Source organism: Equus przewalskii, chromosome 8 (assembly GCF_037783145.1).
Source record: "Equus przewalskii isolate Varuska chromosome 8, EquPr2, whole genome shotgun sequence".
NCBI classification, from domain to species: domain Eukaryota; kingdom Metazoa; phylum Chordata; class Mammalia; order Perissodactyla; family Equidae; genus Equus; species Equus przewalskii.
The window spans coordinates 29,174,018-29,197,921 of record NC_091838.1 but is presented as its reverse complement, the minus strand read 5'-3'; the positions used below and the strand labels follow the sequence as shown (position 1 = coordinate 29,197,921).

General features: G+C 38.5%; 1 long non-coding RNA gene across 19 annotated transcripts in view; it reads left to right on the top strand.

The window, feature by feature from the left end:
- The window catches only part of LOC103558022 (uncharacterized), a 149,391-nt gene that overhangs the window by 82,406 nt on the left and 43,081 nt on the right, over positions 1-23,904 (top strand). For 11 of the 19 annotated variants that reach the window (XR_011543409.1, XR_011543401.1, XR_011543405.1 and 8 more), the window contains exons 3-6: positions 3,704-3,790; positions 11,548-11,612; positions 18,958-19,092; positions 20,246-20,338. This is a non-coding gene — a long non-coding RNA (uncharacterized lncRNA). The remainder of the gene's footprint in view (positions 1-3,703; positions 3,791-11,547; positions 11,613-18,957; positions 19,093-20,245; positions 20,339-23,904) is intronic. The other 8 variants (XR_011543406.1, XR_011543396.1, XR_011543410.1 and 5 more) reach the window with 1 other exon arrangement.

The window sequence follows — 23,904 nt, the reverse complement described above, 5'->3', positions numbered from 1 at the left end:
CTGTTTTGTGACTTTTCTGTCAGCCAACCATTTCCATTTTAATAAGTTTTCTTCTCATGTACTATGCAAACCTTTTTCAGATTCCCCCCAAATGTCTTTAGTGCTGGTTTTGCAAGTCAGTATCCAATATGATGTCATGCATTGCATGTGGTTGTTGTAACCTATGCATAAGGAAAATTTTCCATTTCTATCAGCAGTTTCTTAGGAGATACCAAAACTGAATATTGTGTTTCATCAGAACTGATTTTAAGCAACTGACACGGATAAAACATCAGAGACTTTGAGAGACCCTTGTACATCAGAGCCTAGCTGATCCTAACTGAAGGCTTCTTCTTGACCAACAGACGATGGGGCTTGTTTTCACCAGTCTTTTACTGTGGACTCCACCCTATTCAGAGTGTTCATTCCTTAGTTAACATAACCAACACACCTATACCCCACCACCTTCAGCCCCCTGACTTGACCCCAGTGTGACTAGTCAGTGAATTTCTTTATTGGGGTGTGTTTCCTTGCCTGGTCAAGAAATAATAAATTGACTTTGTATTTTCTTTTTCTTTGATCTCTGGTGATCTCTGCTTTATTCTTTGAACCTACAATATTAGAGAGAGTAATTAGGAAGCTCTTGATGATGGTATCAGGATTATTAGGCACAATGAGTTGATCACTGAAAAGGTACGTTAAGTTGAGCCATTTGGTGACTCACCCTGGAGAAGGTGGCTCAGCCCATGTGCCCAGCTTCCCCCTTCCAGGGCTCAGCTGATGCTGGCTTACCTGTTGGCTCTTCCTCCAGGGCTGCGAGATGCCAGTGGTCCGTTTTATGATGTTTTCCATTTAGGAATTCTAAATCTGTTTCTTTGAGGTTGGATAGAGCTGTCATAGGAACAATTCTTCTGAAGTTTGTTTATTTCACCAGTCTGCAGGTTTTCCCAGATTTGTTAGACAAATAGCTAGATTTTTGACCCATCTATGACAATAAGTAGAATTCATAAGGCTTCTCAGGCTGCACCTTACATGATGCATAATTTTCTGAACTCGTCCAGGGTCTCAAATTGCATTTAGAAGCGCTTCATTTTGGTTTGACAAATCAATGTCTCTATTTCCTTTTAGCTTTAATGTAACAAAAAAAAAAATGGATTTATTTCTAATTTTTGAAGTACGTATTGCAAATAGTAGAGCCGTGAGTCAGGGGGATGGTCCTTCTCTATTTTTTGTGGGACATGCTGTGTCCCACTGGGCAGAGTGTTTACTTGCTTCAAGGTTTAGTTTCCTCACCGCAAAATGGAGATAACACTCCTGTGGCAGAATTATTCCTAGGATTGAAAAATAGAACTGCTGGAAAGCATTTTATGGTACTAAATAAATGTTTTATGGACTAAATAAATGTTTTATGGACTGAAAACAATTTATTACTTTAACTTGCAATTTCTGTTATCTTTTTAAGTGAGTTATTATAAATGATCCCAAGAAATAGTTGGCAAAGCTCCAGATGTGGGGAGACGAAAAGGTGATGCAGACCTTGCTGTGGTTTGGGGCCCTTTAGTTCAAGGTCTGCAGGGCTTTCACACACCTTGGAGTCTGCCCTTTAGCAGGGAAATCAGGCTTCCCCTGAGAAAGCGACAAGTGCCAGAGGGAGCCATCTACTGAGATCACTTTTCATTACACCAGGAAAATTTTGTATTTAGAATAGAAAAACTATAGCATAACACATGTTGGTAGGAGGTAATAATCTTAGTAACAATGATTATGATGGTAATGGCTAATTTTTTGTGTATATCAACTATAGCATCAGGCACTGTTCCAAGTGCTTTATGTACATTAACTCTTAATTCTTACTCTAGCGTCATTAGGACAACACTATGATAATCATTTAGGCTGGTACTTCTTTTTGCTATTTTTACTTTACCTTTTTTGTTATGGTAAAATACATATAACATAAAGTTGGCCATTTTAACCATTTTTAAGTGTATAGTTCAGTAGCACTAAGTATATTCACACTGTTGCGTACATCGCTATCATTCATCTCCAGAACTGTTTCATCTCCCCAAACTGAAACTCTGTATCCATTAAACACTAAGTCTTCAACGGCCCCTCCCCCAGCCCCTGGAAACCACCATTCTACTCTCTGTGTCTGTGTGACTATTCTGGGTCCCCCATGTAAGTGGAATCATATAACATCTGTCCTTTTGTGTCTGGCTTATTTGACTCAGTATAACATCCTCAAGGTTCGTCTGTATTATAGTATGTGTCAGAATCTTGTTCCTTTCTAGGCTGGATAATATTTTATTGTATGTACATACAACATTTTGTTTATCCATTTATCCATCTGAACACGTGGGTTGTGTCCACCTTTTGGCTATTGTGGTTAATGCTGCTATGTACAAGGGTGTGCAAACATCTCTTCAAGTCCTGCTTTCAATTCTTTTGGGTATGTGGCCAGGAGTGGAATTTCTGAATTATATGGTAATTCTACATTTTGTTTTTTGAGGCATCACCATTTGGTTTTCCATGGTGGCTGTTACCATTTTACATTCTCATAAACAGTGCACAAGGGTTCCAGTTTCTCCACATCCTTGCCAATACTTGTTATTTTCTAGGCTGGTAATTCTTGAGAAAAGTCTAGCAACTTGATGGAAATAGAACAGAATTGAAGCAATTTATGGTATTCATAAATACAAAGCCTTACAGTGTCGTACTTCAACAATGCATACCTTTGATGGGTAATCTTATGAGAAATTTGAACTTCTTTCAGTATTTGACTATTGCTGGGGACGTTGTTTTTAATTAATGAAAAGACCTGCAGTATGCTTGGGGAAAATGCATGAGGTTTTTATGCTAAAAATGGCTTAGATTAATTTAATTATTATTCCCACATGGGACTGAAGAGAGCTCTGTCACCTCAGGATAGCTGATCTCATTCATGTGAGAAACTAACTATTTTGAAGTCAGAACTGAACATAGTTTTACAAAAAGAAAATATTAACAAAAAAAGACATTAAAAGGTTTGGAAAAAGATCCAAAAGGCTTTCCGGACATCAAATAACTCTTACAAATCAGTTAACCAAAATGAAATAGCCATAGAGGCTATGTTCATGTGAATTATTCATGGATTCAGGAGTCAAGGGGAAGGAGAGTGAGGCTTCATGAGTAAGGAAGCCCTCTTTCAGTAATATTTGCTCACCCAGACACTCAGTATATATTTTTAATGCTTTTCATATTCTATCTATGGTATTTAATCTCTTCTGAGATGGGGATCTCTATTATGAATTATTTTAAATCATTCTGCAAAATAAAATTCTTTTTCATATCAGCAACCTTTTCTTCTTTTTGAGGAAGATTAGCCCTGAGGTAACATCTGCCACCAATCCTCCTCTTTTTGCTGAGGAAGACTGGCCCTGAGCTAGCATCCATGCCCATCTTCCTCTACTTTATATGTGGGATGCCTGCCACAGCATGGCTTGACAAGTGGTGCATAAGTCTGCCCCGGGGATCCAAACCGGCGAACCCCGGCTGCTGAAGCAGAACGCGTGAGCTTAACCATTCCGTCAACAGGCCGCCTCAGCAACCTTTTGTTTTTTGAGGAGTAAGGCGAGGAGCATGTGTTATACCTTAAAATTGGACCGTTAAAAGCTAACCGTGAAGCTTTTCAAAGATCTGCTGTCTTCTGTGGTTGTGACAGTAATTGTCCCTTTTCTGCCACTTACAGAGGATTGTGCCCTGCAGCAGTCAGCTTCCTCAGCTTGTTTCGTCTTGTTCAGAACACGGGGCTGTGTTTGCTCTTCACCTTTGCCAGGTAAACTTACTGTGAAAGAACCACAAATGTTCTCTCCTCCCTTTCTGTTGCCATCATCCATTCACACTACTAAGAGTCATTTCTTTCTTTTCTTTTCTTTTTTTTTTTGAGGAAGATTAGCCCTGAGCTAATGATTACCAGTCCTCCTCTTTTTTGCTGAGGAAGCCTGGCTCTGAGCTAACATCATGCCCATCTTCCTCTACTTTATACGTGGGACGCCTACCACGGCAGGGTGTGCCAAGCGGTGCCATGTCCGCACCCGGGATCCAAATCGGCGAACCCGGGGCCGCCGAGCGGAATGTGCGAACTTAACCGCTGCACCACCAGACCAGCCCCAAGAGTCATTTTTTTCGAACATGATGAACCAGTGATGCAAAAGCATCACAATACCAAAAAAAGTGCAGAAAGTTTGTCATAAAAATCACCTGTGAATGTCAAATCAGTATGCTGTGCACCCAAAACTAATATAATACTGTATGTCAGTTATACCTCAATAAAAAACAGGAATCATGTGTGAATCAAGAGTAACCCTAATTAGAGGGTGAGGAGAACATAAAGAATTAAAATGTGATGTGACTGAAGTTTAGACTTGAAAAGCTCATCCTTAAGTTGGAAATGGAAAGAGACAATGGAAAGGAAATGAGTATTTACTGTAAAATTACTGTGTGCTATTTATTTTCCTGGATCTTTGGATAGTCAGCTTTAATAATCACAAATGTCCAGTAAAGTGGACAGTGTCATCTGCATTTCATGTATTAAGACATCTTAGCTCATTTAGAGAGTTTAGGTAATTTTCTGGAGGTTAAAAATATAGCGGTATTTCTATGGACCAAACACTTAGAGTTCTTTTCTTTTGAGCTTTATTTTCAGTGTTTACATCTCAGCAAGACCATTGTCTTCTTTGGTTTGATCCGCTTGTTCATTGTTGTGTCTGTGGGTCCTTCACTCAAACATATTTGGGATTTGTCTTCCAAGTCAGTTTATCACAGAAAAATAAGTATCTCTGTGCTATTGACAGTTTTGTTATTATTTGCATCTTTGCTCGTTTTTCCATTTTACTGTTGTTCCTTTTTCTCTTTGAGTTAGAGAAGATATGCTTTCTTCTATGACATAAATTGCAAAAGTCTTTTTCTATGTTTATCATTTCTCTTTTGTTTATAGAGTTTTTTGCCATGCAGAATTTTTTTAAATCACATGATCATTTTATTAACTTTTTATTTGTTTTATGGCTTTGGCTTTTGTTATAATTAAGTTTAATTGAATTGCCATATTTAAAATGGTCATCTCCGTTCTTGGATTTTTAGAAACAATTATCCCATGTGCTCTTCTTGTCCTTACACTGTATCCTTTTTCTTTTTTCAGAATTTTAATCTTTCTGGAACTTATTGTAGTGTAGAAATTAAGGTAGAAATATGTTTCTCGTGGAATTGTGTCCCTCTAAAATTTTCATGTTGAACTGCTAATCCCCAGTGCCTGAGAATCTGACTTTATTTGGAAATAGTGTCATTGTACATGTAGTTAATTAAGAGGAGGACATACTGGGGTAGAGTGGGCCCCTAATCCAGTAGGACTAGTGTTCCTAAAAAAAGGGGAAATGCAGACACAGACACCCACAGGGAGAATGTCATGTGAAGATTGGAACTACGCTGCCACAAGCCAGAGCCAGAAGCTAGGAGGGATGACGGAGCAGGGCCTTCCCTAGGGCCTTCAGAGGGAGCAAGGCCCTGCCAACACCTTGATTTTGGACTTTGAGCCTCCAGAATGTGAGAAAATAAATTCTTATTGTGTAAGCCACTCAGTTTGTGGTACTTTATTGTGGCAACCCTAGCAAACCAATAAAGAATGCAGATGATTTTTTTCCACTTGGTTATCCAGTTATCCCAAGGCCATTGATTTGTAAAGTCACTTTTATAATATATTAAATTCATGTGTGTATATGAGTTGACTTCTGTAATTTCCAATCTGTGCCATTGTCTGTTCACAAAAGGTAACCCAGTGTTTCAGGCACGGCTGCTTTATGCTGAGCTTTGACGTCTGGTAGGACAAAAACACCGCCATGACTCTCTAGTTTTTAAAGTATGTTTCTGGCTTTTCTGGTTTGATAATTTTTCCATATGAATTTTAGAAGTTTCTTTTTATTCAGTGTTCTTAAATATTGCTATAGTGTTTCCAAGTGTGTGCTGTTTTTTCCCTTTACCTTTCCTCTTTCAGAAATTATGGACTCAATCTAATTCTTTAATGATGGGGTTTTTGGTTCTGCTACTTTTTCCTCTCCATTTGTGTATTTTTCCTTTGGTGGTTCTTGTTACCTGGATTTTGGCATTTCTACATCTATCTATGATACTTCTTAACTCTTAAAATATTTTCTCTTTCTCTATCCTTTCTTCCTTTTTTTTCCCTGGGAGAGTTCCTCAATTTGATCTTCCAAATTCAATTTGATCTTCATTTGTATCCCTTTTACTTTTCATCCAGCGATGATCCAACTATTACATTTCTTATTCCTAATGTATTTTTAATGAAGGACTGACTTCAAGGGCACAAAATTGGATTAATCCTAATTCTTGTTCATTACACAGTCTCAAAATTTGTCCAAGTATTGCCTATTTATTAATTCACTTATAGATAATGATACGTTAAGCCCCTGTAAACCCACCGCCAAACACAAAAGTTAGAATCTTGACGATGACTGACATCTGACAATGGGTTCCGCATCCTGTGCTGCTCTTCCTTCCACCATAGGAAGTCATTAGCCTGAGTCCTGTGTTCATCATTCCCTTACTTTTTTATTGTATCCACATTTCCTAAAAAAATATCTTTTAATTTAATTTTTTTGTTAACTTTTAGAAAGGGTATCATGCTTTATGTCACTACTGGGAACTTACGTTCTTCACTTGTTATTATATTGCTAAGATTCTTCCATAGTGGTGTCTCCTGCTGTAGTTCGTTTGTTTGGCTCCTGTATAATACTCCTTTGTGTGAATATTAATACATTATTTTTCATGCATTTTCTCTTTGATGGACATTTGGGTAGTTTGCAAGTTTTGCTGTTGTAAGCAATGCTACTATGAACATTCCTGTTCTGACGTACCTGTGTAAATCTTTCTCTTGGCATGTACCCAGATATGTGAATGTTCAGCTTCTAAAAATGATATTAAACTGTTTTCCAATGTGGCTACCCCAAATTGCACTCCCTTGAGCAACGTATGAGAAATCCTGTGGATTCACCTCCCTCCAATACTTTTTATTGTCACAGCTTTTTAATTTTAGCTAAACAAATGGATTTATAATGACTTCATGTCATGGTCACGATTTGTATTTTTCTTGTCTCTATGACACTGGGCATCTCTTCATATCCTGGTTGTCCGAATATATTTTCTCTTCTGTGAAATACCTGTTTATACCTTTTGCCCATTTATCTATCAGGTTATATCTGTTTTTCTCATTGATTAATAGGAATTATTTATGTACTGTTGATATTAATTCTTTTTGGTTGCATGTAACTTTTTATTTTAAGATATATTTGATGTAAGAATTCTAAATTTTAATAGAGTTAAATTTATTAATCTTTCCTCATAAAGTTAGCTTTTTTGTGTCTTAAAAAATCTATAATAGTCTCAAGAGCCAAAAGAATTCACCTGTATATTCTACTAAGATTTTTGAAGTTTCATTTTCATCTTTGCATTGCCTTTAGGTAAGCTTGCCTGTTTTGAAAAGTTTACCTACATGGAATCATAGATTACATGTTCTTTTGTGACTGATTTTTTTCTCAATATTATGTTTCTTAGTTTCTCCATATTTTTGCATGTAGCTCTGCCACAGTTATCCATTTCATTGTTTTACAGTATTCTATTGTATAGATATTTCACAGTATATCTATTCTATTTTTATTTATATTTAAGTTGTTTCGCATTTTGGCTATTATAAATTATACGTCTCTAAACATTCTTGCCCTTTTCTTGATGTACCTTTAGGGTATCAAGGTGCATTTGTTGGGTAAATATCTAGAAGTACACTAGATGGGTCAAGGGCTTTGTTCAAATCTGATAGATCAGTAGCTCTCAAAGAGTGGTCCATAGATGCTGGGGGTCCCTTAAGCACTTTCAGGGAGTCTGTGATGTAACAACTATCGTCATAATCATAATGAGACGTTATTTGCCCTTTTTCACTGTGATGACATTTGCACTAATGTTGCAAAAGTCATGTTGGGTAAAACCTCTAGTTTCTTAGCCTCACTCAAGGCGGTGGCACCAAACTTTACTAGTAGGCATTGTTTACTACTTCACTGCTGTGCACTGGCAGAAAAAATAAATAAATGTCAGTTTCATTTAAGAATGCCTGTGAGGACATAGCAAAAACTATTAATTCTATTAAATCTCAATCCTTGAGTACGTGTCTCTTTAACATTCTGTGTGATGAAATGAGAAGTACGCAAAAGGCTGTATACTGAAGTATGGCGGTTCTCTCGAGGAAGAGTTCACTAAAATTTTGGAAACTTGTTTTTCTCACTGTGAGTTTAGTCAGTTTCCCATTGATTAAAGACTTTTTGGTGGGATCCAGCAGTGATAATGATAAACTTGACTTTTTTTTAAATAACGTATGATGGAATGTGTTAATATTTGGAAGATCTTTATAAGCCACTGAACGAATATTTTCCTGATGACCTGTGCATTATATTGCAAAATCATGTATGGTTAAACACTCCAGTCAAACTAAACTAAACCAGTAGATCTTAATGTAACAGAGCACAAAAATTTCACTGATATGATTTCTGATTCCACGTTGCAACCTTTAAGAAACCACCACTTGCCAAGTTTTGGTATAGTATCAAAGACGAATACCCCAATTATCTGAGAATGCTAATAAAATACTCTTCACTCTTTCAACTACGTATCTGTATGAGGTTGGACTTTTCTCATTAACTTCAATCAAAACAATATGTTGTTATATGTAGAGGACAGATGCTTAAGGTGGCCCCTGTGATCCCCACCTCCTGGTGTTTAAGCCCTGATGCAATCCTCCACTCTCAAGTGAGGGCAAGATCGATGACTTTCTTTTAACAAATAGAACATGGTGAAGGTGAAAGAACACACATGATCATATACTGGATTGCATGATTACATTACTTTCGATTCTAGTGCTGTCTTGCTGGAATCTCACTCCCTTTTTGGCTATGAGGAAGCAAGTGGCCATGTTGGCAAACCCCACATGTCTAGAAACTGCAAGTCGCTTCCAGGAGCTGAGGATGGCCTCTGACCAATAACCAGCAAAAACTGAAGCTCTGAGTCCTATAGCACCATAAGGAACTGAATGCTGCCAACAATCATATGAGCTTAGAAGCAGATCTTTAATAAATAAATATTTGAAAATGTCTCAGTTTTAATTTCTACTATGATAAATATTAATTGATATAACCTACGTGTATGGGCTGAATGTGTTCTCCCTGCCCACCTCTCGCTCCCTCCGACCAGTGCCTCAGGATGTGGCTGTATTTGGAGATGAGGCCTTTAAAGAGGTGATCAAGTTAAAATGAAGCCATTAGAGTGAGTCACAGTCAAATCTGACTGGTGTCCTTATGAGAAGAAATTTGGACAGAAAGAGACACCAGGGGCTGGTGCGCAAAAAGGAAAGACTATCTGAGGACACAATGAGAAGGTGACCATTTGCAAGTCAAGGAAAGAGGGGCCTCAGGAGAAACCACACCTGCTGGCACCTTGATCTTGGACTTCCAGGCTGCAGAACTACAAGAAAATAAATATCTGTTGTTTAGGCTGCCCAGTCCGTGGTATTTTGTTACGGCAGCTATAGCAAACTAGCATGCCACATAAAAAACGTTCTTTTGAGTCATCAATAATTCTTAAGAGTGTGAAGGGGTCCTGAAAGCAAAACATTTGAGAACCACTGTGATGGACAATTGCCAAATTGTTTTCTAAAATGTTGTGCCAGTTTATACTCCCGCCAGTAGTATGAGAATATTCCCATTGTTCTATATTCTCAGCAGAAAATTGGTATCGTCAGTCTTTTCAGTTTAAACAATTCTCATTTTAATTTGCATTTCCCTAATTACTTATGAGGTTGAGTACGTTTTCATCTACTTCTTGGCCATAGAACTCATAAGTGCCTGTGTTTTCATCTACTTCTTGGCCATAGAACTCATAAGTGCTTGTCAAAGGCCTTGCCCATTTTCCTCCTGAGTTATCTTTATTTTTCTTAGGGATTTGGAATTCTTACATCCTTGACGCAGGTCCTTTGTTGTTTGTTTATGTTCTAAGTATCTTCTACTCTCTCGCATATGTTTTCACTCACTGATTTGTGTCTTTTTATGAGCAGGAATTCTTATTTTTTAATGTAGTCCAATATATAAAATCTTTTTCTTTTATCTTTTGTGCTTTTTGTGTGTTTAGAAAGGTTTCCTTACCACAGACCAGGAAGCTATTCTCCTGTGCTATCTTCTAGAAATTTTATTTGTTTTTCCTTTCACATTTTGATCTAAAACCTTTTTGGAATTTAGTTTTGCGTGTGGTGTGGGATGGGTTGGAGTCTAATTGTTTCCCACGTGGGTGTACCATTGCCCTGGCGCCATCCAGTAGAAGGCTGTTCTTTCCTCACCACTCTGCAACACACTCCTCTCAAATAGCAGACATTGGTTGTATGACAGTCTCTCTGGCTAATGAGTCTCTTCTACTGGTCTGTTTTCCTATCTTGATGCCAGCATCACACTGTCTTGTTATTGTAGTTTCATAAGTCTTCATATCTGGTAGAACAATTTTTTCACCTTTTACGTCTTCTTCAAGAGCTTGACTTTTCCTAGTCCCTAGCTCTCTATTTTAATTAGCTTCTCAAGTTACGCACGTCACACACACACACACACACACTTCATTGAGATTTTCATAGGCATTGCATTTAATCTATGGAGGATTTTGTGGAAGAATTGGTATTTTTACAATATTGAGTTTTCCAGTCCATGAACATAATATACCCCTCCATTTATTTATGTCTTCTCCAATTTCCTCGAATATTTATAGTCTTCTTTGTAGAAGTCTTGTGAATTTCTGTTAGATATATACTAGCTACTTGATGTTTTTATGCTACTATAAATGGTATATTAAAAAATATTTTCTAGCTCCTTTTACTGATTTAGGGAATTATAATTCATTTTTGTCTATTGACCCTGTGTTCAGCAACTAAACTCACTTATTTATTTATTTTTTTGTGAGGAAGGTTGGCCCTGAGACAGCATCGTGCCAATCTTCCTCTCTTTTTTTTTTATATGGGATGCCACCACAGCCTGGCTTGACAATCAGTGCTAGGTGCACCCAGGATCTGAACCTGCGAACCCCACGCCACTAAAGCAGAGCATGCAAACATAACCACAGCGCCACCGGGCCAGCGCCTCACTTATCTTTTTAAAAAAACTTCTTATTTAAAAAAATTCCAAACATATGCAAAAGTATACAGAATAGTACAGCAGACTCCCATCCCCATCACTCAGTTTGAATCATTATCAAATCATAGAATCTTGTTTCATTTCCCCACTCCCCCTCTCCAAAATACACAAAATATTTTGGGAAGTGCATCCCTGGTGCCCTGTTATTTAATTTGTATCTATGTCAGTATTAATTGAATGCATTAATTTTAAAAATGTATGTGTAAATCCCTTTGGATTTTATTCCCACAAAATCATTATATTTAAATAAGATTTGTATTTCTCACTTTCCATGGCTTATACATTTCACTTTTTTTCTTGCCTTGCCATCCAGGTTAGCCCACCATTACCACAGAAGTAATGATAGCCCGCATCCTTGACTCATTCCAATCCCAGAAGGTAAGCTTCCAACATTTCACCAGTACATATGATGTTTGCTGTAGAGTTTTTGTAAATGCACTTTGGTTGGTAAAGGAAGTTCTTATCTATTTTTAGTTTGCTCTAAGAGTTTTTATCTATCAAGAATGGATGTTATGTTTTATCAACTGCTTTTTCCTGCATGTATTGAGATGTTCATATGATTTTTTTCTGTAATTTTATAATTAATTGATTAATTTAGTAGTTAATTGGTTGGTTAATTGATTTTTTAATATTAAACTAATCTTGTTTTCATGGAATATACTTAAGTGCAAAGTATTAGCTTATTTTCATTTGCTGGAATGAGTGTATTAATACTTGATTTAGAAAGTTGTGAGCGAGATGGCTTCATAATTTTCCCTTTTTGTAATGTCCTTGTCTTTTTTGGAATTGAAGTTATACCAGACTCCTAAGTAGAGTCAGGGGCATGGAAGAGTTTATGTTTAGAAGAATTTTACAAGGTATGAAAGAAAACAACTGAAAAAATTTTCATTTCCTTTTTAAAAATTTATTAGTGTAGTATAGATAAGCAAAACAAATTTTTGTTTTTCTTTGTTTTTTACATCAAACCTTAAGAGTTAGGGGCCACCCCCATGGCTGAATGGTTAAGTTCGTGAGCTCCACTTAGGCAGCCCAGGGTTTCACCAGTTTGGATCCTGGGTGTGGACCTAGCACCACTCATCAAGCCATGCTGAGGTCGAGTTCCACATAGCAGAGCCAGAAGGACCTAAAACTAGAATATACAACTATGTACTGGGGGGCTTTGGGGAGAAGCCCCAAAAAAGAAGATTAAAAAAAGAATATTGACAATAAATGTTAGCTCAGGCACCAATCTTAGAAAAAACCCAAAAAACCCTTAAGAGTTAGTGGCTCACTGTCTGAGCCTATGAAAAAGCTTCTTAGGAATGCTCTAAAATCTTCGGAAAAATGGATCTGCAAAATTTCTAATGCAAGTGTCCTAGACCTCAAGCTCAAGTCTGCTGATAAGAATATGTTGAACATTGCATTATTGTGAGTTGAACACTCCAGGAGTGTGCACACACTGGGGAAGATGTCAGCATAATTTAGCATTTTCTCTCCCTTGACCAAGACTGAATACAGACCTAATAATGATTTTTTTTAATTGTGGTAAAATATACATAACATAAAATTTACCATCGTAACCATTTTTAAGTATATAGTTCAGTGGTATTCAGTACTTTCGCATGGTGGTGCAGCCATCACCACATCCATCTCCAGAACTTTTTCATAACCCTGATCTAAAACTTCTTACCCGTTAAACACTAACTCCCCATTCTCCCTTCCTTCAGCTCCTGGTAATCACTGTTTTGCTTTCTGTCGCTGTGAATTTGATACTCTAGGTACCTCATTTAAGTGAAATCACATAGTGTTTGTCCTTTTGTGACTGGCTTAGTTTACTTAGCGTAATGCCCATAAAGTTTCATCCATGTTGTAGCAGGTGTCAGAATTTCCTTCCTTTTGAAGGCTGAATAATATTTCACTGTATGTATATACTACATTTTGTTTACCTATTCATCTGTCCATGCACATTTGGATTGCTTCCATCTTGTGGCTATTGTGAATAATGCTGCTATGAACATAAGTATAGAAATATCTCATTGAGTTCCTGCTTTCAATTCTTTTGTGTATATATAAATACTGTTTTTTGGATCTAGAAAAAGTTATTTTCAGTTTAGTTCAACCCACTGTTTAATTGAGCACCTTTGTATGTGAACCATGTCAAATCACATGGAAAATACTGATGAAAAAGAGAACAGATTCTAGCTTGTGGAAGGCTAACAAGTTTGATGGAGGAGCATTATTTAAAATAATAATAATATTTCACATTATTGTTTTATTATGTATGCCAGTAGCTTTCATTAAGGACTTGTAGCATATTATCTAGGGAAATGGGCCCAACAATAGCGTACATTCTGAATTCCTCTTTTTGTAAGGTAGCCAAAAAATAAAAGTAGGAACTATGACTGTTGAGAGTGAGTGTAGCTCTGTTGCTTAATCACTGTGTTACTCAAAGCCATTTACTGATCTCCCTGTAGCATGGGCTTGATGCTGCAGTGTGTATGCCTTGTGGTATCACTGTGGAAGCTGGAAAGGACCTCTTTCAGTGCCCTGCACAGGCACTCTCAGAAGGAACAACCTGGTGGCCCACACATACTACACCATGGAGGCTCCTGAGCTTCGGAATTCCTGGCCCTCCCTCTTGGAGCCAGAGATGGGGACCTGTTCCTGTCCACAGCAGGGGCTGGCTTGGGGGTGGAGAGACCAGCCGTTTTCAGTATCAGCCCTTGACAAGGGTTGTTATTTTTCCTGTCATGTTTGTTGGGGTCCAGCTCAAGTTTGTTTTTCTTGCAGAAAGGCAGGAAGGCCAATTTGGAACACACACAACTCACATGTCATCGACGATGTCTTGGCCCAGCACTTGGCATTGGCTCTCTGACAGTTAAAAGGCACAGGGTGGGTGAGCCCCAGCGGCCAGCACTGAGGAACAAGGAAAAGGAGGGAGAATGCAAGATTCTTATCTGCTCGGCCCGCACAGGCCCCCTCCATTCTTTTCCCCCTGCTTACTCCTCCCTCAAGGGACTTCTGGCTTCAGCTCACACAATCTCCCGCCTGGAGAGGCCCCGCTGTTCAGTGGCCGCCTCCACTTTCTGTCCACCTCTTCCTCTTACTGAATGCGTGAGGAAGCATCCCACCCTAAGGAGGGGAAAAGTCTGGATCAGCAGAGATCCATGCAGCAATCTTGTGGGAGGCAAAAGCAGGAAGAGGGAGAAAGAGCATTTTCCATTTTGGACCCAAGACAATCATGCAGTTATTTGAGAAAAGCTTGGTATTTTTCCACCCAGACTTGAGTAGTGATGGGAGTCACCATATAGAAATTTTCACTGGCTTTAAGTATTAGGGTGTTCAATGGAATGATATGCTCCTGAACGTATGTGTGGGTGCTTGATGAATCTCCAGACCTAGCGTGTGAAGACGCTGGGCGTTCTGAAGACCGAATCACAGCATCACATGTCAGTGAAGGAGCACGCTTGTTCCAGAGAACCTTGATTGGGTAAAATTGGAAATAAAAAATCTATATAAGCAGTAACATTTCTAAAATGTATTCTGACATTCCCGGTAGCTAAGTCTTCCTCGGTCAATCTCTTGGCAAATATTTTAGGGAGTTGGTGTTACTTTGAGAGTATTTAGCCTCTCAAAGTGTCAGTTTTCTTCCCTGTAAAATGACTAATGGTGGGCTTTCTTCGTGGAGTTTTGGAAGGATTCAGAGACACCGTGCTTAGCATAGTTCCTAACACCTAGTAGTCTCCCCCAAAGTGACAGCTGTTTTTGTGATTCCCGTGTGTTCATCACTTCTTTCTAAAATATTATGGTGGCTGTAGTTAGAAGCCATGGCTTTCAAGCTGTCTTTGAAAAATTACACTTCACCTAGTGGTAGAAGATTAGCACATTAAACATTCAAAAAATATTTGTTGAATGAACTAATGCCTTTATAATTTTTCCTCTTTTGCATATTTTATCTCCCAACTACACAATAAGGCAGAAGCCTTGTTTTCCATTTCCTTGAGGTAAAATATATCTTTCATGTAAGATTTTTATTGTGTTGAAGTTTCTTTTAAGATGGATTATATGTGATCCCTGCTATCTATTAACATATTTTCCTTGCTTACCAAGCCCCTCACAAATCGTATGCCAGATGAGGTAGACCACATGTCCCAAGATGGCTGCAGCAATGTCTCCCATCCCATAGGCTCTTGTGCAATGTAACCTCATCATCCCCATCAAGAGATGAAAGCTCGGGGCCGGCCCGGTGGTGCAGCGGTTAAGTTCACACTTTCTGCTTCTCAGCGGCCTGGGGTTTGCCAATTTGGATCCTGGGTGCGGACATGGCACCACTTGGCACACCAAGCTGTGGTAGGCATCCCACATATAAAGTAGAGGAAGACGGGCACGATGTTAGCTCTGGGCCAGGCTTCCTCAGCAAGAAGAGGAGGACTGACAGTAATTAGCTCAGGGCTAATCTTCCTCAAAAAAAAAAAAAAGAGAGATGACGTCTCTTCCTCATCACCTTGAATGTGGGCTGGCCCTGTGCCTGCATTGACCAATGCTATGTAGCGGTGGAAGTCAGGTCCTGGGACTTCAAGCCCAAACATGAAGAAGCACTGACACTTTCTGTCTTTCTGTTCTTGGAAGTCCTGATGGTAGTCCAGCAGGTAAGCAGTCTGGCTGTTGGAGAGACCCTGTAGAGAGGACATGTGGAGAGGGAGACCTCCTGAAGTTGCATATAAAGAGAAGTTCAGCTGTTACCATGTCCCTGCTGAGCCCAGACCCTAGCTAACCTGCTAGGCAAATGTGTCCACAGGACGTGGCCACAGGCAAGTCCTGCAGAAGAACCACTCAGCCCAGCCCAGGTTGCAGAATCACGAGCAAGTAAATGATTATTATTTTAAGCTACTAAGTTTGGGAGTGTTTCGTTACGTGTAACAGATAATCAAAACACCAGATAAACTAATGTTGAATTTGGGTTGAATTATTTTCAAATGTTTAGTGAGAAGGGTGTGTGATAATTTTTTTTTGATTCATGCAACTTTAGTTTATAAGTAAGATCTTGTGAAAATTGCATACATGACAAATATTGTGTTTTTCTAGATATACCAATTAGAGCTCTCTTTTTTGTGTTTTTATTAACCATTTCTTTTTGCTGGTGATTTTACATTAGAATACAAAGTATTTTCAAAGTGTTGGTCCCAATTGATCTTAATGAATATTGGCCTTTTTGAGAATTTTTTATTTGATCTTCTGTTTAAATTATTTAGGATACACAGTACTTTTACGTGCCCTCAAAGTAGGAGATGAAATTGCTTTGTAATTTTACACAAAAGTTGGGAGTGAATTTGACCTATTAAATATTAGTAAATATTGCATTCCTAATTCTGACAAAAACATTGATGTTAAAAAGAAAAATAAAGGTTATGAAAAGCATATGAAAGTGTTTTGAGCTCCCAAGAAGCAAAATATATATAAATGCAAATAAAATAGAAATATCGTTATTTTCCTCTATTTTATTTTTGTAATTGTGGCAAAATATAGATACATACAATTGGCTATCTTAGCCATTTTTAAGTGTGCAGCTTAGTGGCATTAAGTACATTTACATTGTTGTGTAACTGTTGCACCATCCATCTCTGGAATTTTTCGTCATTTCACACAGCAACTCTGTCCCCTTAAACACTGACTCTCCATTGCCTCTGCCCCAGCCCCTGGCGAGCCACCATTCTGCTTGCTGCCTCCATGCATTCGACTACTCTAGGAACCTCATATCAGTGGAATCATGTGGTATTTGTCCTTTTGTAACTGGCTTATTTCGCTGAGCATAAAGTTCCTCAAGGTTCATCTGTGTTGTAGCCTGTGTCAGAATTTCCTTCTTTTTAAAGGCTGAAAAATATTCCATTGTACTTATATACCACATTTTGTTTATCCCTTTGTTCATTGATGACCCTGTGTCGCTTCTACCTTTTAGCTATTGTGACTAATGCTGCTATGAACATGGGTGTACAAATATCTCTGAGTCCCTGCTTTCAATCCTGTGTTCCTCTTTTAAAAATAATTTTTTCAAGTATAGCTGGCAAATAAAATTGCATACATTTCTTGTTTTCGTCTTTTAAGAAAAAGCATTTATAGTTGGTTTCCTCTTTCCATAGAACTCTAGTTGGATTTGTTTTTTGGTACCAACACATAGTTTATTTTATAGCACTTTGTAAAGGTAAGCTATAAGTCATCAGGGCTTAAATTCAAGTATTCTTTTAAAAAATTCTTTTTAATCTCTAAGTTGCTGTGTGATGCTAGGCTGGTTGCTTTACTTCTCGGTGATTCAGTTTCCTCATGTGTAGCGGTGGATAACAATACTTGGGTGTGGTTGGTGGTGAGGAATGAGGTGATGTGTGTCAAGGGCCTGGCATATGATAATGGTGCTCAGTCAGGCTTAAGTACCCTTTAATTCCTGCCCCCTGCCAATGCTGCCAGCTTTATTGAGGTATAATTGACGAATAGAATTGTGTGTATTTAAGGTGTACAACTTGATGTTTTCATATATGTATGCATTGTGAAATAATCACCACAATCAAGCTAATTAACATATCCGTCACTTCACATAGTTATCTTGTGTGTGTGTGTGTGTGTGGTAAGAACACTTAAGATCTACCTTCTTAGCAAATTTCAAGGGTACAATACTGTACTGTTAACTATAGTCACATTGTTGTATGTTAGATCTCCAGAATTTATTCATCTTGCATAACTGAAACTTTGTCCCCCTTGACCAACATCTCCCCATTTCCCCCACCCCTTAGCCCCTGGCAGCCTCCATTCTACTCTCTGCTTCTATGAGTTTGACTATCTTTGATTCCCCATATAAGTGAGATCATGCAATATTTGTCTTTCTATGTCTGGCTTATTTCACTTAACATAATGTGCTCCAGGTTCATCCGTGTTGTAACAAATGGCAGGATTTCCTTTTTTTTTTCAAGGCTGAATGATGTTCCATTGTATGTTGTTGCCTATGAGATGTATATACATGTATACATATATATATATATGATACCTATCACATTTTCTTTATCCATTCATCTTTCGATGGATATTTAGGTTGTTTCCATGTCTTGGCTATTGTGAATAATGCTGCAATGAACGTGGGAGTACAACTGTCCCTTTGAGATATTGATTTCATTTCCTTTGGCTTATACCCAGAAGTGGGATTGCTGGATCATATAGTAGTTCTATTTTTAATTTTTTGAAAAACTTTCATACTGTTTTCCACAATGGCTTGATCTTTCTGTTTCTGTAAGCAATGACATTGGGATTTTGATAGGGATTGCACTGAATTTATAGATCACTTAGGGTAGTATGGACATGTTAACAATATTAATTTTTCCAATCCGTCAACACAGTATCTTTCCATTTTTCAGTATCATCTTTAATTTCCTTCATCAGTGTTTTACAATTTTCAGTGTACAAATCTTTCACCTGTTTGGTTGAGTTTATTCCTAATTATTTTATTCTTTTTGTTGCTATAGTGAATGGAATTGTATTCTTAATTTCCTTTTCAGATAGTTCATTGTGTACAGAAATGCAACTGATTTTTGTATGCTGCAACTTTACTGAATTTGCTTATTAGTTCTAACAGTTATTTTGTTGCATCTTTATAATTTTATGCACAGATGGTCATGTCATCTGAAAACAGAGATAATTTTACTTCTTCCTGTTCACTCTGAATTCATTTTCTTTCTTTTTCATGTCTAATTGCTCTGACTAGGATTTCCAGTACTTTGTTGAATAGAAGTGTTGACAGTGGGCATTCCTGCTTTGTACCAGATCTTAGAGGAAAAATTACCCCATTGATTATGATGTTAGCTGTGGATTTTTCATATGTGGCCTTTATTGTGTTGAGGTAAGTTTCTTCTATACCTATTTTGTTGAGAATTTGTATTAAGAATGTATGTGGAATTTTTTTTCCTCCCCAAAGCCCCAGTGCATGCTTATGTATCCTAGTTGTAAGTCGTTCTAGTTCTTAAGTGAGCCACCACCACAGCATGACAACTGACAGACAGGTGGTGTGGTTCCATGACTGGGAAGTGAACCCAGGCTGCCGGAGTGGTGAGTGCTGAACTTTAACCACTAGGCCTTCAGGGCTGGCTCTGGATGTTGAATTTTGTCGAATGCTTTTTCTGTGTCTATTGACATGATCATGTGGTTTTTTTCTTTCATTCTGTTAATGTGGTGTATCACATTGATTGATTTGCATATGGTGCATCGTCCTTGCACCTCAGGGAAAATCTCTCTTGGCCATGGTACATGACCCTTTTAATGTGCTGTTAAATTTGGTTTGCTAGTATTTTATTGCGGATTTTTGCATCTATGTTCACCAGGGATTTTGGCCTGATAGTTTTCTTTTCTTGTGGTATCTTTGTCTAGGTTTGGTGTCAGGGTACTGCTGGCTTCGTATAATGAGTTTGAATTCTCATTGGTTTTTGATCTTAATAGATAAGCCCATTCTTCTATAATTTTCGCTTGCTAAGTCTAGAAATGCCATTTAACTTAATTTAATTTAGAGCTTACAAGAGAAATTTTCTTTAAATGTGTTAATTAGTTTTCCTTTAGTTTATTAACAATCTATTTACTTCCTTTTACTTCTTGCTAAAATCATGATCCTTCTCTCGGTTTTGGTTTCCTTCTCTTCTGTTAAATGTTGATTGTGAAATTGAGAATCTTCATACAGAGGTAAATAATAGATAATAGGGAAAGAATAGTCTGTGGTGATGGCAGTGAAGTAAACTATACTCCAGACCATCACTTTAGCAAAGTCTCCTTTTCATTTTGGAGAATGGAGGGTAATGTCACTCTCCAGGGGAGGCAATGACAGTGGCAGTGGGACAGGTAGCTCCCCCGGGATGGGAGGGGAGCTGGGTGGCACAGAACATCAGCAAATGCTACAGCCAGCAGTGAGGGCTCAGCTCGGATGGTGTCATTGTGTTTGCCCAGATGGGATCATCAGTTCTGGAACCTTCTCTTTTTAAGTTCAAAACCCTGGCTCTTGCTTCTAGCACCTCATCCTGAGTGTCCTCTACAAGTGGTACAACCACCCAGACATCATAACCTATTTGACTACAAAAAAGGTAAACTTGCCAGGTTCTAAGGTAAGTTTTATGATCATGCCCTTTATTTAGAATTCTTAGCAAACAATTTGTCCACAGGGAGGAAAAAAAGTAAGACATTAAAAACTCACATTTATGTTAAAGCTACTGCTCCCTAAATAAGATGCAGTTAGTTTCACATTCATAAATGATTGTAAGGTTAAGATCTTTTAGCATCTCATTAAAAATTCATAATGGCTATAATTAATGGATAAAAAGTGCAGCATTTACCGTATGTAGATTAGTATTTAATAGGTTATTGCGACTTGTTTCTAGATCAAGAGGCACCCTGGCTATTTTGCTGTCTCAGAAATCTCTTCACTCTTCCTACTGGAAGAGATCGACATGTGAAGAATATATAATTTCTGAGACTGTAGGTCACATTTTCCTGATTCTTTGCATATCTAGTCATTTTTCATTGTATGCTGAGTTTTGAGGATGATGTGTTCAGGGTTGTTAGATTAAGCCATCTTCTTTTAAAAGGTATCGAGTTTTATTCCAGCAAGTAGTTAAATATTAGCAGGTCCTCTTGATCCTCCCAGGTGGGTCTATTTCTGTTTTGTCCTTAGTCCTAGGGTCTGGCCCTTATTCTAGGGCATATTCTTTACTCAGAAGGCAGGGTCTTCCAGGGGTCTGAGTTGCATATTTGCAGGGCTCAACAAAGTCTGTGTGTGCTGACTGTGTAGGAATCTCCCAGCCCTGGGTGACCTGGGGACCTCTGTGGGGCTCTCAGCTTGCAGCAGCTCTTCCCTGAGGGCCTCTTAGAATGTGCTGTGCACTAGTACAGTCCAGCCTTCAGCCCACGGCCGTGGGGGACACCCACTCAGACTTCTACCATCCCCTTCTCCTAATACCCATTCCCACAAATTCCAGCTATTTCAGCTGCCCTGAACCCCAATATCTGCTTCCACGAGTCACAGAGATCGGAGCTCTCTGCTCGGGTTCCACCTTGCTGTGCACAGTCTGGAGTGTGTCCCTGGGCTGAAAGCCAGGGAGAATTGGGGCTCATTTCAAGTATTTCCCTGTTCTCTAGGATTACCACCCTCTGCTTCCTGTTGTCCAATGCTTGAAAACATTTGCTTTATCTACTGAGTTCTTTTTATAATTGTCTACAATGGGAGGCTAGGCCTGCTACAATTTTCTCTGTCAGGGTTGGATGCTGAAGTCTGAATTTTGGGAGAAATAGCAAAGTTTTTAGAATAGGACCACTCAAGTTTAATTCAATTCCCTGGTGTATATTATTTTTACAACATTTTGTATATATGAGCCTTGAGAATTTTATGCTAAGTGAAATAAGCCATTCACAAAAGACAAACACTGCACGATTCCACATATATGAGGTACCTAGAATAGTCAAATTCATGGAGATGGAAAGTAAAATGGTGGTTGCCAGGAGCTGATGAGAGGGAAATTGGGAGTTATTGTTAATGTGTACCGAGGTCCAGTTTGAGATGATGAAAAAGTTCTAGAGATGACGGTTGCAAAACAATGTTGATGTAATTAATGCCACTGAACTGCACGCTTATAAATGGCTACAATGGTAAATTTTATGTTATGTGTATTCTACCACAATTAAAAGAAGAATTACAGAGCAGAGAATTGTGGGAGGGGGCTTAGAGCTCAGAGATACTGATCAATAACAAACATAGGTGCTAATAACTATAATTATTGCGTAAGCCTACTGCCATTGAGGATGGAATCGCCTGCTGCACCTGTAGTAAAGCTGACTTGCTATATTTTCCAGTTCTTGAGTCCTTTGCATCTGAGACATTGTATTAAGCTATGGAGCATTAGAGAATCAGGACGCATCCTCGTGTGCTAGGTAGGATTCCCAAGTCCTAAAGAAGGAAGAACAAAGTCCTTGCATGTCACCATGTGAAAATGTGCCAGGCCCTAGACATGTTCTACAGAAGTGGCACTCCTTTCTAGGAGATTTATAATGGCAAACTCCATCTCTTACACACTTAGCCCACAAATGGTTGTACAGGTTTAATTTGGGGTCGTGTCTGATCCTTACTTGCTTGGTACTGAAGATGTTTATCTTGGGGTTAACTGAGACAGTGCCTGAGTGGGATGAGGAAAGGACTCTGGAATCAGGCAGACTTTGGTCCAGCTCCAGGATGTCTTCTCTCTTTTTAGTTTCTGGTTATTTTTATTGTCTATTTTCATATATTACCTGGTGGTGGGCAATAGATTACAAAACCTCTTTGAGGTCTCAGTGTCCTCACTTGTAAAATAGTATAAAAATTATACCTCATAGGTGTGCTATGAAGATTAGATAATATTTATGTGAAAGTGGTTTGTAAACTTCAGAGGTGTTAATAAAATATTATCATTCTGGTACCCATCTATTCATGACTATTGTTGAGTACTTCCATCTATCACTCTCTCTATCCATCTCCCTTTCTGCCTGTTTGTATATTTTACATACAGACATATACATATATATAAGAGAGATATAAGCTCACAACTAAGTCAGTGTATTTATTTCTTTGTTCAGTGAGAACAGAAGAGAGTATGTTTATTCCTCAAGGGCCACATGAAACTCCTCGGCTTTGCACTGATTGTGTTATCCCAGAACAAAGTCCTGTGGCCAGAGGAATGCCATGTATTGACCTTAGGCCTCAGTTACCTGAATCTTACATTGTCGCAAGAGTGGATAATCAAGGTCCACTTTTTGGTCAATCAAGGTTCACTTTGAAGTCAATGCAACCCAGACTCCATTAAGGTGTCACTGTGGAGGAGCCAAGGGATGGATGTTATCAAGAGAGCTGCGGTGTCCATAGTGGGTTTTCACTGAAAGAACATCTCTGTAGATTTACATTTAATTTATTGATTCCATTTCTCATTCTATAAAGAATGTTTTTTTTACTTTTTTGGGTGGAACGGGGGAAGATTAGCCCTGAGCTAACATCTGTGCCCATCTTCCTCTACTTTATATGTGGGATCCCTGCCACAGCATGGCTTAACAAATGATGCCATGTCCGCACCCAGGATCCGAACCAGCAAACCCTTGGCCACCGAAGGGAAACGTGCGCACTTGACCCCTGTGCCACCGAGTCAGCCCCTCTGTAAAGAATTTGAGCCATCTTACAAGGGGAATTTTGACGTTTTTCTTGATCTTTCTTTGGACATTGATTTCATGAATATGCATTGGTTATAGGCTGAGCTGTATAGGTTTAATATGAATCCAGAGTTTAACCTTGCATCTTAATACTACTGTAAGACTCACAATTGATAGAAATGGACTCCTAATAGATCAGAAATGTCCCATGGAGTATGAGTGAAACACAAGAATCTAACAGAGAATAAATACTATGAAAAGAAAAAAATACACAACTAGGGTTATGCAAATATGTTCATCAACAAATGTTTGCTGAACTCTTGCCATACTCCAGGGACTCAGAGGGAAGCAGTGAACGCGAAAGCAGAGCAGTAAACACTCCCTGTCCTCTGACGCTTCCCTTCTAGAGTGTGTGGGGAGAACCCACTCTCTAGCAGAGCAGATGGCTTCCAGCGCAATGTAGAAAAAGCAAGCAGGAAGGGGGTAGGACAGCGTGTGTGAGAGT